Raw genomic sequence first — 16,857 nt, 5'->3', positions numbered from 1 at the left:
CACAGAAATGTATCTGAAGTTCCACCACTGCACGCAATATATAACTGCCCAACTCTGTACAAATTGACCAGGTAAAGGTGCCAGCAAAATCATAGAGGAGAACATTAACTGAACAAAGATAGAGGTGGAACCAGAATGCGATGGATTACTGCGATGTGAAGCCAGTACTTGGTGAGACATATCAAGTGTCACGGTTAATTACAAGAATCGCAGTATCGGGCAGTCCAAACCATTTTCCTTCCGCCTAAGGCCTGATTTATTAATCACGCAGCTCCATTGGTCATCTACAATCCAAGACTCTGCAAAGTCCAACAACCGCAAACACAGCAATAATAGGTCCCTGTCAGCGCCTATGACTCTGACCACGAAATTCTCCATCGGCCATGTAAAATTGTCCTTCATGTGCCCAAAATACCCTGTGCTCGGGCACCTACAGCTGACCGGCGGAGCTAGGAACTCTTAGCTTCGCTGGAACCAAAGAGTGCGCGTGAGCTACTGATACACACTGGTACCAAGGGAACAGAACACGTGTGTGGCAGATCCATATTACTGGCATATGAACTCTAGGGATAGAATGCATTTTCACTTCAAATCTAAGACTGCTTCTGTGTGTGCAGACGATGCATTAATTGGCGACCTCTGTTATAATATGACATTAATAGCAATATTCACACCACTTAGTTCTGATCCCAGACTAAATTTACTCATGTGTCAGCAGTAGAGATGGTTTGAAAGCTAGTGTGTTTATAGCATGGCGTTAGTACCAATATTTGCACCATATCGTTTGCGCATGATATGATACAATATAATAGGATTACGTTTATTTACAATGAATTGTAGAAAACCGTTAGTAACACATGTCCCAACAGAGCTGTAAAACTGTAGTTCCACAACACATTACGATGTGTGGGGTAAAATAGACCTTCACGGTGACATTACAGGGTGCTGCAGCATATTTTCCCTTTTTCAATTTTTGCCTTCCATCAGTCGTCTGTGCATCTCCCTGCACCAGGCGTCACAGCGGCAGAGCGCCTGCAGGTGCCGAAACTCTGGCAGGGCGGGTGCCCTAGTCAGCAGTGTGATGAACTGCAGAAAATGTACCGCTTGTTCAATATGCAGATTGAATAACATTTGGGATAGACTACAACCCTGTCTCACTCCCTTCTCAACCACTGCGAGGGCTTTGTGTGTATCTTGGCTACAATAATGAATTCAATATGCTTTTCGTAGTTGCTTACCCGCACTCCTTTTCTTTAAATCATCATTAATCCTATTCCTGCATTACCTCTATAACCCTGTATTCACCTTACCAGAAGTTTTGTTTCTCCTGCCAAAGAACGTCGTTAATTCCCACTATATCCAGCTTTAACCTGTCCATTTCCCTTTCTAAATTTTCTAATCTACCAGCCCGATTAATGGATCTGACATTCCACGCACCGATCTGCAGAACGCCAGTTTTCTGTCTCCTGATAAATATGTCCTCCTAAGTAGTTCCTGTCTAGAGATCCGAACGGGGGACTTTTTTACCTACAGAATATTTTACCCAAGAGGGCGCCATAATCATTTAACCATACAGTAAAGCGGTGCCCTCGGAAAAATTACGGCTGTAGTTTCCCCTTGCTTCCAGCCGTTCGCAGTGCCAGAGCAACAAGGCCGTTGTGGTTAATTTTACAAGGCCAGGTCAGTCAATCATCCAGACTGTTGCCCGTGCAACTACTGAAAAAGCTGCTGCCCGTCTTCAGGAACCACACGATTGTCTGGCCTCTCAACAGATACCCCTCCATCGTGGTGGCAACTACGGTACTGCTATCTGTATCGCTGAGGCAAGCAAACCTCCGCGCCAACGGCAAGGTCTATGGTCCATGGATGGGAAATGGAATATATTACACATCAAAAATGAAATTGATAGCATCTTCATTGCATCATGCACTCATTTCATCATCCAAATAAAGTTGTCAAAAGGGTAGACGTTCCCATGCTGACAAAAGTGAAACTGCGACCTATGAACACAAGACAGTCAAACAAATTTCACAAAGATAGACATGAAATGGAACCCACCCTAGGCAGAATGGTGCAACTGAGGTGGTAATTCAAATAACACAAGTACAGGGAATAATTTACTACTTTTTCTATAATTCAAGTAAATAATTGTGATTAAGTTAGTGATCGTCAGCTGAGTTGCTGATATCCATATTGATGGAAGCTAAACAGCTTCTTTGACTCTCCGTGAATGATAAAGCATAATATGTCTATCAAACGTTTGTAAATGTTAAGCTATCAGTACCTATAGATAATGAGGAATTCATACTTCAGCTGCACAGCTATTGACCTTCACTTGGGGAGTATCAACAACATATACATCTACATGAATTCTCTGCAAATGACATTTAAGTGCCTGGCAGAGGGTTCATCGAGCCACCTTCACAATTCTCTATTATTCCAATCTCGTATAACGTGTAATGAACGAGCAACTGTATCTCTCTGTACGAGCTCTAAGTACCCTTATTTTGTCGTGATCATCGTTTCTCCCTATGCAGGTCTGTATCAACAAAATAATTTCGCATTCGGAGGAAAAGTTGGTGATTGAAATTTCGTTAGAATATTCCGTCGCATAGAAAAATGCCCTTGTTTCAATGATGTCCAGCCCAAATCCTGCATCATTTCAGTGACACTCTCTCCCATATCTCGAGATACACTCCTGAAAATTGAAATAAGAACACCGTGAATTCATTGTCCCAGGAAGGGGAAACTTTATTGACACATTCCTGGGGTCAGATACATCACATGATCACACTGACAGAACCACAGGCACATAGACACAGGCAACAGAGCATGCACAATGTCGGCACTAGTACAGTGTATATCCACCTTTCGCAGCAATGCAGGCTGCTGTTCTCCCATGGAGACGATCGTAGAGATGCTGGATGTAGTCCTGTGGAACGGCTTGCCATGCCATTTCCACCTGGCGCCTCAGCTGGACCAGCGTTCGTGCTGGACGTGCAGACCGCGTGAGACGACGCTTCATCCAGTCCCAAACATGCTCAATGGGGGACAGATCCGGAGATCTTGCTGGCCAGGGTAGTTGACTTACACCTTCTAGAGCACGTTGGGTGGCACGGGATACATGCGGACGTGCATTGTCCTGTTGGAACAGCAAGTTCCCTTCCCGGTCTAGGAATGGTAGAACGATGGGTTCGATGACGGTTTGGATGTACCGTGCACTATTCAGTGTCCCCTCGACGATCACCAGTGGTGTACGGCCAGTGTAGGAGATCGCTCCCCACACCATGATGCCGGGTGTTGGCCCTGTGTGCCTCGGTCGTATGCAGTCCTGATTGTGGCGCTCACCTGCACGGCGCCAAACACGCATACGACCATCATTGGCACCAAGGCAGAAGCGACTCTCATCGCTGAAGACGACACGTCTCCATTCGTCCCTCCATTCACGCCTGTCGCGACACCACTGGAGGCGGGCTGCATGATGTTGGGGCGTGAGCGGAAGACGGCCTAACGGTGTGCGGGACCGTAGCCCAGCTTCATGGAGACGGTTGCGAATGGTCCTCGCCGATACCCCAGGAGCAACAGTGTCCCTAATTTGCTGGGAAGTGGCGGTGCGGTCCCCTACGGCACTGCGTAGGATCCTACGGTCTTGGCGTGCATCCGTGCGTCGCTGCGGTCCGGTCCCAGGTCGACGGGCACGTGCACCTTCCGCCGACCACTGGCGACAACATCGATGTACTGTGGAGACCTCACGCCCCACGTGTTGAGCAATTCGGCGGTACGTCCACCCGGCCTCCCGCATGCCCACTATACGCCCTCGCTCAAAGTCCGTCAACTGCACATACGGTTCACGTCCACGCTGTCGCGGCATGCTACCAGTGTTAAAGACTGCGATGGAGCTCCGTATGCCACGGCAAACTGGCTGACACTGACGGCGGCGGTGCACAAATGCTGCGCAGCTAGCGCCATTCGACGGCCAACACCGCGGTTCCTGGTGTGTCTGCTGTGCCGTGCGTGTGATCATTGCTTGTACAGCCCTCTCGCAGTGTCCGGAGCAAGTATGGTGGGTCTGACACACCGGTGTCAATGTGTTCTTTTTTCCATTTCCAGGAGTGTAATATAAAACGTGCTGTCCTTCTTTCAATTGTTTCGATGTACTCCATCAATCCTATCTGGTAAGGATCCAACACCGTGCAGCAGTGTTCTAAAAGGGGACGGACAAGCGTAGTGTAGGCCGTCTCCTTAGTAGGTCTGTTACATTTTCTAAGTGTCCTGCCAATAAAACGCAGTCTTCAGTTAGCCTTCCCCACAATATTTTCTGTATGTTCCTTGCAATTTCAGTTTTTCGTAATTGTAATTCCTAGATATTTAGCTGAATTTACGGCCTTTAGATTTCACTGATTTATCGTGTAACCGAAGTTTAACGGATTTCTTTTAGCACTCATGTGGATAACTTCCCACTTTTCTTTATTTAGGGTCAACTGCCAATTTTCGAAGCATTCAGATATTTCTTCTAAAGTGTTTTGCGATTTGTGTTGATCTTCTGATGACTTTATTAGTCGATAAACGACAGCGTCGTCTGCAAACAACCTAGCATGCCTGCTCAGATTATCTCCCAAATGTCTATATAGATAAGGAACAGCAAAGGGTCTATAACACTACCTTGGGGAACGCCAGATATCACTTCTGTTTTACTCGATGACTTTCCGTCAGTTACTACGAACGGTGACCTCTTTGACAGAAAATCACAAATCCAGTCACATAACTGAGACGATATTCCCTAAGCACGCAATTTTACTACGAGCCGCTTGTTTGGTACAGTGTCAAAAGCCTTCCGGAAATCCAGAAATAGGGAATCAATCTCAAATCCCTTGTGAATAGCACTCACCTCTTCATGCCAATAAAGAGCTAGTTGTGTTTAACAAGAACGATGTTTTGTAAATCATTGTTGACTGTGTGTCAATAGACTCTTTGCTTCGAGGTAATTCATAATGTTCGAATACAATACATGTTCCAAAATCCTGCTGCATATTCAATCCTCAGTGCGATTTCATTTAAAACCTACACATGAGTTGTTTTAGCGTAGACGAGTTAGAATTTTTTTTTTTTTTTTTTTTGGCCGCCAGCATAGCCGAATAGTTATCGTCATTGCCTTCAGTGTGGGAGGACGAGAGTTCGAATTCTGGAACCACCTCATCTTTTCTATGCGGCCAGGAAGTCTGGAGAAGGTTCCACCCAGCCCTGTGGGGCCAGTGGAGTAGCTGCTCGAATGAAGAACTGGTGATACCATCAGGATACATCTGTGGCAGTAGCAGGTGGAATTATTGGCTGTATGGCGATGACAAGGACCACGGTCATAGACAGCTCATCAGTCTGATTTGTAGGCATAAGTTGCCCAGACTGAACAGACCTAAGGCTTAACCTCTTAATGGTTTACGTTCTACATCCAATATTTTGTACCTACAGTGTACAGGTCACTAGGACAGAATGTACACTTTTACACGATTTAACACTATGAGGTAACAAAAGTCTTGAGATACCTGCTAATACCGTGTCAAACCACCATTTGCTCGCCGGCGCGTAGCAACTCGACGTCGCATTGACTCAACAAGTCGCTGGAAGGCCCCTGCCGAAATACTGAACCATGCTCCCTCTACAGCCGTCACTAACTTGTAAGGAGTGGGTCAGAACTCTCCACTACAAGAAACAATATATCCAACTCAACGCTATTCTTCCCATTGTGTAAGCACTCAGATATCGGTAGTAACAATATGAGGACGAAAGATGGGAGCGCATTGTTGTGGGACGAGGTGTGTCTGCAGGAGTGGAAGCAGTGGTGTCGGTCGAGACCTCGGAGACAGAAGGCGTGTCACGGTGCCCTCATGGCTGTGACGGCGGATCTCACCAAACTCGAGGCCTGATGTCATTTATACAGCCAGGAGAGATTTAGATGGCTTAACTATGCTTGGAGATGGAATTCCAGGTAAAATTCGCAAGCCTAGCGCAAAAGCAATTACAAGGTTAGACTCGTGATTGTTAGTCCGAGTTTGCAATAATCCCATGTTTCGCTTGTCAGTGAAAGAAGGCTCCTTATCTTCCAAATAATAATAAATATTCTCCACATATAAATAATATGCTGTGGTTACTAAATGTTAACGCAATTATGAAACTGAAATAATTAGTTAATCTGGCACTCAGCCATTATTGACACATACGTCATTTGTCATTGTCACTATTAATACTTGTTCATGATGATTCTGAAGTTTACAATAGAGTTAATTGATAAAATCTGTTCTCACAAGTTATTTAGTAGTCAACAGGGCCCGAGCAAACTACTTTTTATTAAATTTACTCTTAGTAACAATAAGCTTTAGCCGCTGCTGCTGCATACTGCTGAGAATTGCTGTAAACGACATGGAAAAAGACAGTCATCTAAAGAGGTGAGTGCAGAACTTAGGGCCAAAACAGAGACACTGACTCACCACAACATGTCATGTACTCTAATCCAGTGAGTTCCGTTGCACAAGTCAGATTCTGTATCACCTGTAAATTCTGGTTCAAAAACGCAGTCAGATAATTTGGGTACTGTTTCAGGTTCATTTGTTCCTGTAGTTTTTCATATTAAAATACGCATACAGATAGCTTATCCAAATGTTAGTTTTAAGGTTTTATGTAACGATCTGCTGAGGGCTGATATGACAGTGAATATGACACTCATACAACACGCACACAGCGTAATGAAGGTTAGATTCCGCTTACTGATAGCCCACGTTGCTTACCGAGTCCAGTTTCACAGATGAACATAGGCAATTTTGGCTATAGCTACGTTACATATATTAGTTGAATATACGTTACAAACTTCAGAAATGTTGCCATTGGAAGATTTTATGACAAAGTGACGTCTCGATTATGTTCCATATTTTTTTCCACTCATGTCGGCCGATCTGGGAGGGCAGTTAATCGCGCGAACTGTGCAGAAAATTCTTAAAACCAGTCGTGAACTTTTGTGGCCCGGTGACATGGGACACCGTCATCCATAAAAATTCCGTTGTTGTTAGGCAACATGAAGTTCGTGAATGGCTGCAAATGGTCTGCAAACAGCACAACATAGCAGTTTCCAGGCAACGATCGGCTCAGTTGGACGAGAGGAGCCAATACGCTCTATGCAAACACAGCCCACAACATTGTGGAGCCGTCCCCGACTTGGACAGCGGCTTGCTGTCAACCTGGGCCCATAATTACGTAGGGTTCGCTCTTAGCAACTGAAATCTGGACTCATGTGATCAATTCGCGGATTTCTAGAAGTCTAATGTCAATATTCCAACAGAGGTGGTGCAGGCGATATCGAGTTGTTTACAGAGGTACCTGCGTCGGTCGTCTACTGGTACAGCCCATTCACGCTAAATTCTGCTCCCCTGTCCTAACAGATACGTTCATCGTACGTCTCACAATGACTTCTGCAGTCGTTTAACGCAGGTTAGCTTGGCTGATAATACTGACAACTCTAGGCTGCTGCTGACAAACGCTGTTGTTCTCGGTCGTTAAGTGAAGGCCGCGACCACTGCGTTGTCCGTGGTGAGAGATAATGCCTAAAATTTGGTATTCTCGGCCCAGTCTTGACGATTTGGATTTCGCCATATTGAATCACCTAACGATTTCCGAAATATAATGTCCCATGACTCTAGCTGCAACTACTATTCCGCATTCAAAGTCTGTTAATTAACGCCGTGGGGCCAATCACGACAAGAACCTTTCCACATGAATCACCTGAGTATAAAAGACAGCTCTGACAATGCGCTGTCCTGTCATACACTGTGTGATCATATGTGTCCGGACACCCCCAAAACCAATCGTTTTTCATATTAGGCGCATTGTGCTGCCACCTACTGCCAGGTACTCCATATCAGCGACCTCAGTAGTCATTAGACATCGTGAGAGAGCAGAATGGGGCGCCCCGCGAAACTCACAGACTTCGAACGTGGTCAGGTGATTGGCTGTCACTTGTGTCATACGTCTGTAAGCGGGAGTTCCACACTCCCAATTATCCCTAGGTCCACTTTTTCCGATGTGATAGTCCGATGGCAGGGTGTGGGTATGGCGGATGCCTCAGTGAACATCTGCATCATCTGTAGTGCCAACAGTAAAATTTGGAGGTGGTGCTGATATGGTGTGGTCGTGAATTTCATGGATGGCGTTTGCACACCTTCTTATTTTGCGTGGCACTACCATAGCACTTTTCCAGATTGGTGTTTTAAGTACCTTCTTGTTTCCCACTGTTAAAGAGAAATTCGGGGATGGCGATTGCACCTTTCAACACGATTGAGCACCTGTTCCTAACGCACGGCCTGTGTCGGAGTGATTACACCAAGAAACATCCCCGTAATTGAGTGGCCTGCACAGAGTCCTGACCTGAACCCTATAGAACACCATTGGGATGGTTTGGAAAGCCGACTTCGTGCCAGGCCTCACCCACCGACCTCTGCCCAGTGCAGCACTCCATGAAGAATAGGCTACCATTCCCGAAGTAACCTTCCAGCACCTGATTGAACAGTGGAAGGTGTCATCAAGGCTAAGGTTGGTGCAATACCATATTGAATTCCAGCATTACCGATGGAGGGATCCACTAACTTTTAAGTCATTTTCAGCTAGGTGTCCGGATACTTTTGATCACATAGTGTACTTTGTGTACGCGATACTACCGCCACCTAATATATGCATATCGCTATCCCATGACACTTGTCGCCTCAGTGTATTCTCATTGAATGATTATCAACGAAGTAAGACCTCATACATGGCAACCAGAACGGATTTCCATCACGCATTTCTCCCAGAATACCCCGACAGCAATGGATTAACGGCCGCACGATGTCGTACAATGGGAAGCATATACTGCCATGTAGTTCAACATTTTTTAGAGTGCGGATATTGCTGGAGAAATGTTGATAATCCCAAAAGCACAATGTATAGTAAAACACCATACAAGTACTGATTCAATTTATAGCCTTTTGTACCTGCTGCATTGAGTATGTCATTCAAGGACAATATGTAATTATATTTCTAAAAGCGATGCTACAGGAGATCGTTTTATTCGTCACAATAGGCCTGCTATGATAAATAGCTATCGTCAGATTATCTGCAAGTACCTGGTACATAGTTTTGGTACAATGCTCCTAGAATTACAGGTAAATATTAACTAGAATACATTATTATAATTATTTTTGCATACGTCAGAGAGGTTTGACAACCATAAATTATCGTATTTCTATCACTGTCTCTTGGTTTTAATTATATTCCATTAGTGCTCTTGGAGTAATACCGGTCGGTTGTACTAGATGTGAATTATTATCTGACGCAATTTTCCAATTGTCTTCCACTTCTGAGTAACAATTATCTGACAGCATATTTAGCAGACGTATCAGCGTTATTGTATGGTTACTATCAGTTTATCATGCTGTAACTGCAGTAGCCTTTACTACCGGTATCATGAGAGGACAGCAAAAAGAAAATAGTCCCACTATCGTATTCCAGGGATCTCTGCACTGATAAAGAAAGCAGCCACATGAAGTGTAGCACAATTTACCTTCAATACCGGTTTTTATATTTATCCAAATTGGGTTTACGGAAAATTTGTGTAGTGAGGTTCTCAACGGCATAGCTATGAGCGCCCAATCTTTTCGCTGTTTGGTCGCGCTATTTCCCGGATGATGATGAAATGATGAGGACAACACAAACAACCAGTACCGGGCCAAAGAAAATCCCCGACCTGGCTGGGAATCGAACCCAAGACTCCGTGATCCAAGGACAGCAACGTTAACACCAAGAACTGCGGATTTTTTTACAAATAGTGCCATCGAACTTCCCTAAAACTCGTTTCCTGCCTACCGACACGTCTGCCTGATAATGACTCCAACCAGTGGTTCACTGCCCTAGAATACGAGTAAGTTGCAGTTCAAATAGTTCAAATGGCTCTAAGCACTATGGGACTTAACATCTGAGGTCATCAGTCCCCTAGACTTAGAACTACTTGAATCTAACTAACCTAAGGACGTCACACATATCCATGCCTGAGGCAGGATTCGAACCTGCGACCATAGCAGCAGTGCCTAGAACCACTTGGCCACATCGGCGGGCTAGGTTGCAATAGTCTGTTGTATGCGAATTATTATTGATATGCACAACACTTTGAAGGAACCTTCCAAACAAACGTAATCGACCCACGCCGCATGGTGTGTATACAATGACGAAGTTGATAACAGATAGTGTGACATTAATTTGCAGCCCAAAGTAGTGTCACAGTTTTGACGACTAAAAATTTGAAAGGTGGGAAGTGAAAATACATCCAAAATTCCAAGGAAGTGGCTGTACCAGTTATTTGTACAAAACATTGTGACACACAAGGCAGAAGAATGGACACTGACAATGTGAATAAAAGAAAGGGTCCACTCAGTACAAATGATATGTTTGATGAGGTGTTGTTGTAGACAGAAAAAGAGAACAGACCATGTGATGAGGATATCAGACAAGTTATGGAAAGAGATTAGTATGTATACTGATGCACCCATACTCTTGGGATAGCATCTATGATTAGTAATCAAACTGTCGTCGGTCCCTGGTTAGAAACACGCCATCACTCTAGTTTTGATTAATGATCAGCATTGGCGGCCAAAGACTTCTGGCATAAGAAGTCAACCTCATTCTGCCAACGGCCTTGTCAAAGAGGGCGCAGGAGTGGACAGAGGTTCATGGTACTCTCTTGTCCTTGATGTGGGAAACTGCCCCTAAAGGCGGAACAATCAGCAATGATCAACGGCATGAGGATGCAGAAGGTATAGAACTTGTGAACTGTAATTGATAAAGTGTCGTGATGATCTCTCCATTGGCAAAATAATTCATAATAGTCCCCCATTTGGATCTCTAGGACGGGGGTGTGGGGAATATACTGAATAAGTGACTGTTATGGGGCCCTCTGTAGTGGAGGGTTGCTACCGAATATGCTGAATAGGTGGTGCCGGAATAGTCCATGGTAAAGAGGGTTGTTGGCCAGGGCCATCGTCAGAGGGGTCGGGCCACGTTCTTTAACGTGGGAATCACTAGTAACCGAGAGCCTTTTGGCCACGATGTTACCCTGTCAACTGCATGGCAACTACCCTTAGAACTGTCATGTTTCTACCCAATCCCTAGCTCACATGAGTTAGGTCGTAACGGGCGAGACTGGCAGATCGTCAGTGCAGTAGAGGATCGCGTCGGCGACCTCGGCGGTAACTCGTCACGCGCTGCAAGAGGAGTCTTGCTAACACGAGTAGCGTGGTGGTAAAATACCATGCGAACAAGCGGTAAACGCTGGGATAGCCGTCTGAGGTGTCGGTTCACGTGGTGGCGTGAACTAGTATCCGAACCCTGTGTGGTAACGGCGATGTCCCTTGGCAGACCACACGGCGTTTACTCACAAAACTGCCGGAAGCTACCCAATCCCGCGCCTCAAAAGGTAGAACCCACGGGCAACGGGCGCTCTCTGGTATGTAGGAGAGGTGTGGTAGAGTTTCGCGATCGCGAAGCGACCTCGGACAGTAACTCGTCAATGTGACAAGAGAAATCTTGTTGAAACGAGTACCCTTTAAAGGGGAGCTATGGGGTAGCTGCTGGGGTAGTCGTCTGAGGTGTCGGTTCACGCGTGAACTAGTATCCGAGTTCTCCTACGGGAGATACGATGAGCCCCTTGGCAGACCGCACGGCAGTTACCCGTAAAACTGCTTGTTTTCTACCTCATCCCTGGGTATCGCGTTTATCCAGGGCAACGGGCGACTCAGGCAGTATGAGATGTGCGGTAGAGGACCCGAACTAAAATGTCCTCGGCGGTTACTCGTCTAACGTGGCGGGACTAATACGCCAACACGAGTAGTAAGTAAGTAGTAAGTAAGGGAGGGGAGGCGGACTGCCAAGGGGGAGGTGACTATGAGGGAAATACTGAATAAGCAAGTAAACGATAACGTTCCACGAGGCTTGGAAAGGAATGTCAGGAGCTTTATTGTGGTAGAATGCTAGAAAATCAGAAAAGGGAAATATAAAGTCTCAATCTAGATATAGATGGTATCAGTGAAGTTAAATGGAAAGAAGACAAGGATTTCTGGTCAGATGGGTATAGAGCAATATCACCAGCAACAAATGGTATAACGGGAGTAGGATCTGTTATGAGTAGGAAGGTATGGGAAAGAGTGTGTTACAATCAACATATCAGTGATAGGGCTGTTCTTATCAGAATCGATAGCAAACGAATATTGACAACGATAGTTGAGGTATACATGCCGACATCGCAAGTTGAAGATGAAGATAGAGTAAGATATGAAGATTCTGAAAGTGTAATGCAGTATATACACGGAGATGGAAATATAATAGTCATTGGGGACTGGAATTCAGTTGTAGGGGAAGGAGTAGAAGAAAAGGTTAAAGGAGAATAGGGACTTGGGACAAATAATGAGGGGGTGGGAAGACAAACTGACATCTGTATTAAATTTCAGCTAGTAATAGCGAATACTATGTCCAATAACCACAGGAGGAGGCAGTGTACTTGGAAAAGAATGTGTGATACAGGAATATTTCAGCTAGATTGCATCATAGACAGAGATTCCGAAGTCAGATACTGGATTGTAAGGCGTACCCAGGCGCAGATATAGACTAGATCACAGTATACTAGTGATTAAGAGGAAGCTGAAGTTCAAGAGATTAGTAAGGAAGAACCAATACACCAAGAAGTGGGATACGGAAGTACTAAGGGATGACGAAACACTCTTGAAGTTCTTTAAGACTACAGATACAGCAATAAGGAATAGCTCAGTAGGCAGTACAGTTGAACACGGATGCACGTCTCTAAAACGGATAAGCACAGAAGTTGGAATGAAAAATGTAGATTCAAAGAAGGTAAGTGCGAAGAAACCATGGGTAACAGAGAAAATACTTCATGAAAGAAGGAAGTACAAAAATGTTCAGAAAAATTCAAGAATACAGAAATACAAGTTGCTGAGGAATGAAATAAACAGAAAGTCCAGGAAAGTTAAGACGAAATGGATGCATGAAAAATGCGAAGAAATCGAAAAAGAAATGGTTGTTGGAAGGACTAACTCAGAATGTAGGAACATCAAAACAACTTTCGGTGACCTTAAAAGCAAGGGTGATAGCATAAAGAGTGCAATGAGAATTATTATTATTTTGAGCTTTTCCTCATTACAGAGGCTTATCTCCAACATAATAATTTACTTGGAAATTACAACACAAACAATAAACGTTCTTAAACTATAATCTCAAAATATTTCTCCAGGTGTTTCGATCTTGTGCGTCCTCTTCCTCTGCGCCCATTTGTAGATTTTGGAGCCAGGCTGTCATAGGTCGTCCTCTTCTTCTTCTCCCCTCCGGTTCCCACTCCAGTATCAATTTTGGTATTCTGGTTTTCTCCATTCGTCGTATATGCCCGTACAACTGTAATTTCTTCCTATCCATTACGTCATATATTCTTTCTTTTATTTCCATTCTCCTTATTACTTCGGTGTTCTTTATCTTTTCTTTCCTGGAGATTCTTGCCGATCTTCTCCAAAAGTCCATCTCTAGAGCTTGTAATTTTTTAATGTGCTTCATGTTAATTGTCCAGGTCTCCATTCCGTACAGAACCACACTCTCTAATATGGATTTGTATATTAGTTTTTTAGTTCTGCTCATTACATTCCTGCTCCATAAGACTGAGTTAAGCATCCCAATGACCCTCCGTCCGCTACTAATTCTTTTATTGATTTCTGACTCTGATTTTCCCTCGATTTCTAAAATGGATCCTAAATAACAGAAAGTGTTTATCTTTTTGATTTTCTTTCCTTCAATGTATAGCTCATCTGAATCATTAGTCAAGTATTCTGTTTTTTCGTAATTAATCTTCAAACCCCAAGTTTTGTATGCTACTGCTAGTTGATTGCACATGTAGTTAGCATCCTCCCCATCTTGTGCTACGACTACTTGATCATCAGCAAATAATAAATGATGTAGGTAAACTCCATCTCTTATTTCTAATCCCATACTATTACATTTACGAGACCATGTTCTAAGGCTAATATCTATATAGATTTTAAATAATGATGGTGACATGGGACAGCCTTGTAAAAGGCCTTTGCTTGTTCTAAATTTCTGTGAAAGTTTATTACCAACTTTCATTTGGCAAATGTTATCTTTATACATCTGTTGTATTATTTTAATCAAGGGAGGGTTTATGTTTGCCATATGTAGTGCTCTCCAAAGTAATTTTCTTGGAACAGTATCATATGCTTTTTCTAGATCTATGAAAATTAATCCTATATTTTTTGATTTTTCCCTATGTTTCTCCAAAATCTGTCGTAATGTGAAAATATGGTCTACACATGATCTCCCAGCCGTGAATCCACATTGTTCTTCTTGGGTTCTAAAATTTTTTTCCAGTTTGTTTTTAATTACTTTCGCAAAAATTCTCATTAATGTGTTTGTAACACAAATTCCTCGATAGTTTGAACAAATTTTGCGATCCCCTTTCTTAAATATTGTATTAATGTAACCTAGCTTTATCTCGTTGGGTATTGAATCTCCATGTATCATTTTGTTGAAGAGCTGTGTTATCAGTTTCACAATTTTGTCACCACCATATTTCAGACACTCCAGATTGATATTGCCTGGTCCCGGTGATTTACCATTCTTTCCTGTTCTCAACGCCTGAAGTACTTCACTTTCTAAAATCTGGATCTCATCATCTTCATGTCCTTTATCTTCCCCTGTTCCTTCTCCTAGATATTCTTCTCTGTCCTCATTTAATAATTTTTGGAAATACTCTTCCCATTCCTTTTGTGTTATCAGTTGGAGATTAGTTTTGCTTTTTGTATCCTGTCGAAGCCCTTTCAATACTGACCACGCTTCTTTTGCTCTCCCAAATCCTAATTTGCTATTCACCTTGGCACATGTTCTTTCCCATGCTTCATTTTTTGCCATCCTTATTTTTTTCATCACTTCATTCTTCTTTTCCTTGTATATTGATCTTGTTTCTTCTGATTTATCATTCAACCACTGAAGGAACGCATTTCGTTTTTCTCTAACTAGGACCTCTAGTTCCTCTGACCACCACTATGCTGCACGGTTGTGGTTGCTATCTTTTTTACCCAACACCTCCGTTGCTATGATTTTCACATTAGCTTTTATATAGTCATATATTTCCTCTGTACTTCCTTCAAATGATTCAACCAGTTTCCTTTCCATCCTGGCCGCAAAGAGTGTTCTGATACTTTCGTCTTGTAGGCTGTCAATATTAAAAGGTAAATTTTCATCTTTCTCAATGTGGTTTGTTTTATTTATGTTACTTGTGTCACTCCTTGCATTCTTCCATGGCCAGAAAGACTTCATTTTAACTAGATAGTGGTCTGATCCACACTGGGCTCCCCTATAAGATCTGACGTCTACTGCTTTGAAACTACTTGTTTGCCTAATGATAATATAATCTATTATAGAACGAAGGTCTTTGGTGTTCTGTTGCCAAGTATATTTATGAATGTCCTTATGTTTGAAAAATGTGTTGGTAATTTTTAGATCAAATTGTTCACAAATTGCAATCAATCGTTCCCCATTGTCATTACATTCGTCCTCTCCATGTTTTCCTACTATTCTACAAGATTCTCTAATTCCTACCCTTCCATTCAGATCTCCCATGATAATCAGTTCCTTTCTTCTTGGGATTTTTTCAATAGTCTCCCTGAGGGTGTCCCAAAATGTATCTTTCTCCTTATCTTTTGTGTCGTTCGTGGGTGCATATACGCCAATAATCACAACTTCCCTAGCAAATAATGCCATTTCAACGGTTATAATACGTTGATTGATGAATGTCCAATTTGTGATTCTTTCTTTCCATGATTTCTTTATCATAATGGAGACTCCTGCTTTGGCTCTTACTGCTTTTGATACCTCACTCCAGATATGTAAATAATTATCCAGTTCTTCTTCTCCTTGGCCTTTCTTCTTTGTTTCAGAGAGTACGACAACATCCATGTTGAACATGTCAAGTTCTGCAAGTAGTAAATTTATTTTAGTGGAAACATTTGCACATTCCAGCATCCAAACATAATTTTCCGTTTCTCATCGCCAGTTCGTCGTCCAAAGTTCCAATTTTTCCGAGGCATATTATTAGGTTTTTTAGCATTTTTATGTTTTTATGTGAGTGAGGAGCTGGCCCACTGCACAACCCCCAACCCAGAGGACCAGGTAATTTTTACTCAAGGTTTTCTTCCTTTAGCCTTTGATAAGCCAATATCATACTACAAGGCAGCAGTTGCTAGTTTTGGTCCACCCCGGGTATTTTATTTCCCCGGTACCCACCATATCTGGTGAGCATTCCCCTATCCGCCACCTGGGGAGGCGCCCGATGGGAGACCAGCAAACTCCACACGGGGCAATGAGAATCCCCTATCTCTTCTAAATCGACTCCTGATTCTTCTTCTATCACATTAGACGAATCTTTCCCCTCTGCATTTAACAGTGCAATGAGAATTCCACAGTTAAATGCAGAGGGGAAAGATTCGTCTGATGTGATAGAAGAAGAATCAGGAGTCGATTTAGAAGAGATAGGGGATCCAGTACCAGAAAAAGAATTTAAGAGAGCTAAGGTAGAAAGGGTAGATAACATTCCATCAGAATTTCTAAAATCACCATCAACAAAACGACTCTTGACGTTGGTGTGCAGAATGTATGAGTGTGGGGACATGCCATCTGGCTTTCGGAAAAACATCATACACATAATTTCGAAGACAGCAAGAGCTGACAAGTGTGAGAATTATCGTACGATCAGCCTAACAGCTCATGCATCCAAGT

This window comes from Schistocerca americana, chromosome 11, assembly GCF_021461395.2.
Source record: "Schistocerca americana isolate TAMUIC-IGC-003095 chromosome 11, iqSchAmer2.1, whole genome shotgun sequence".
Lineage (NCBI taxonomy): Eukaryota > Metazoa > Arthropoda > Insecta > Orthoptera > Acrididae > Schistocerca > Schistocerca americana.
The sequence above is the reverse complement of the archived record's forward strand: the minus strand, read 5'-3'. Positions refer to the sequence as shown.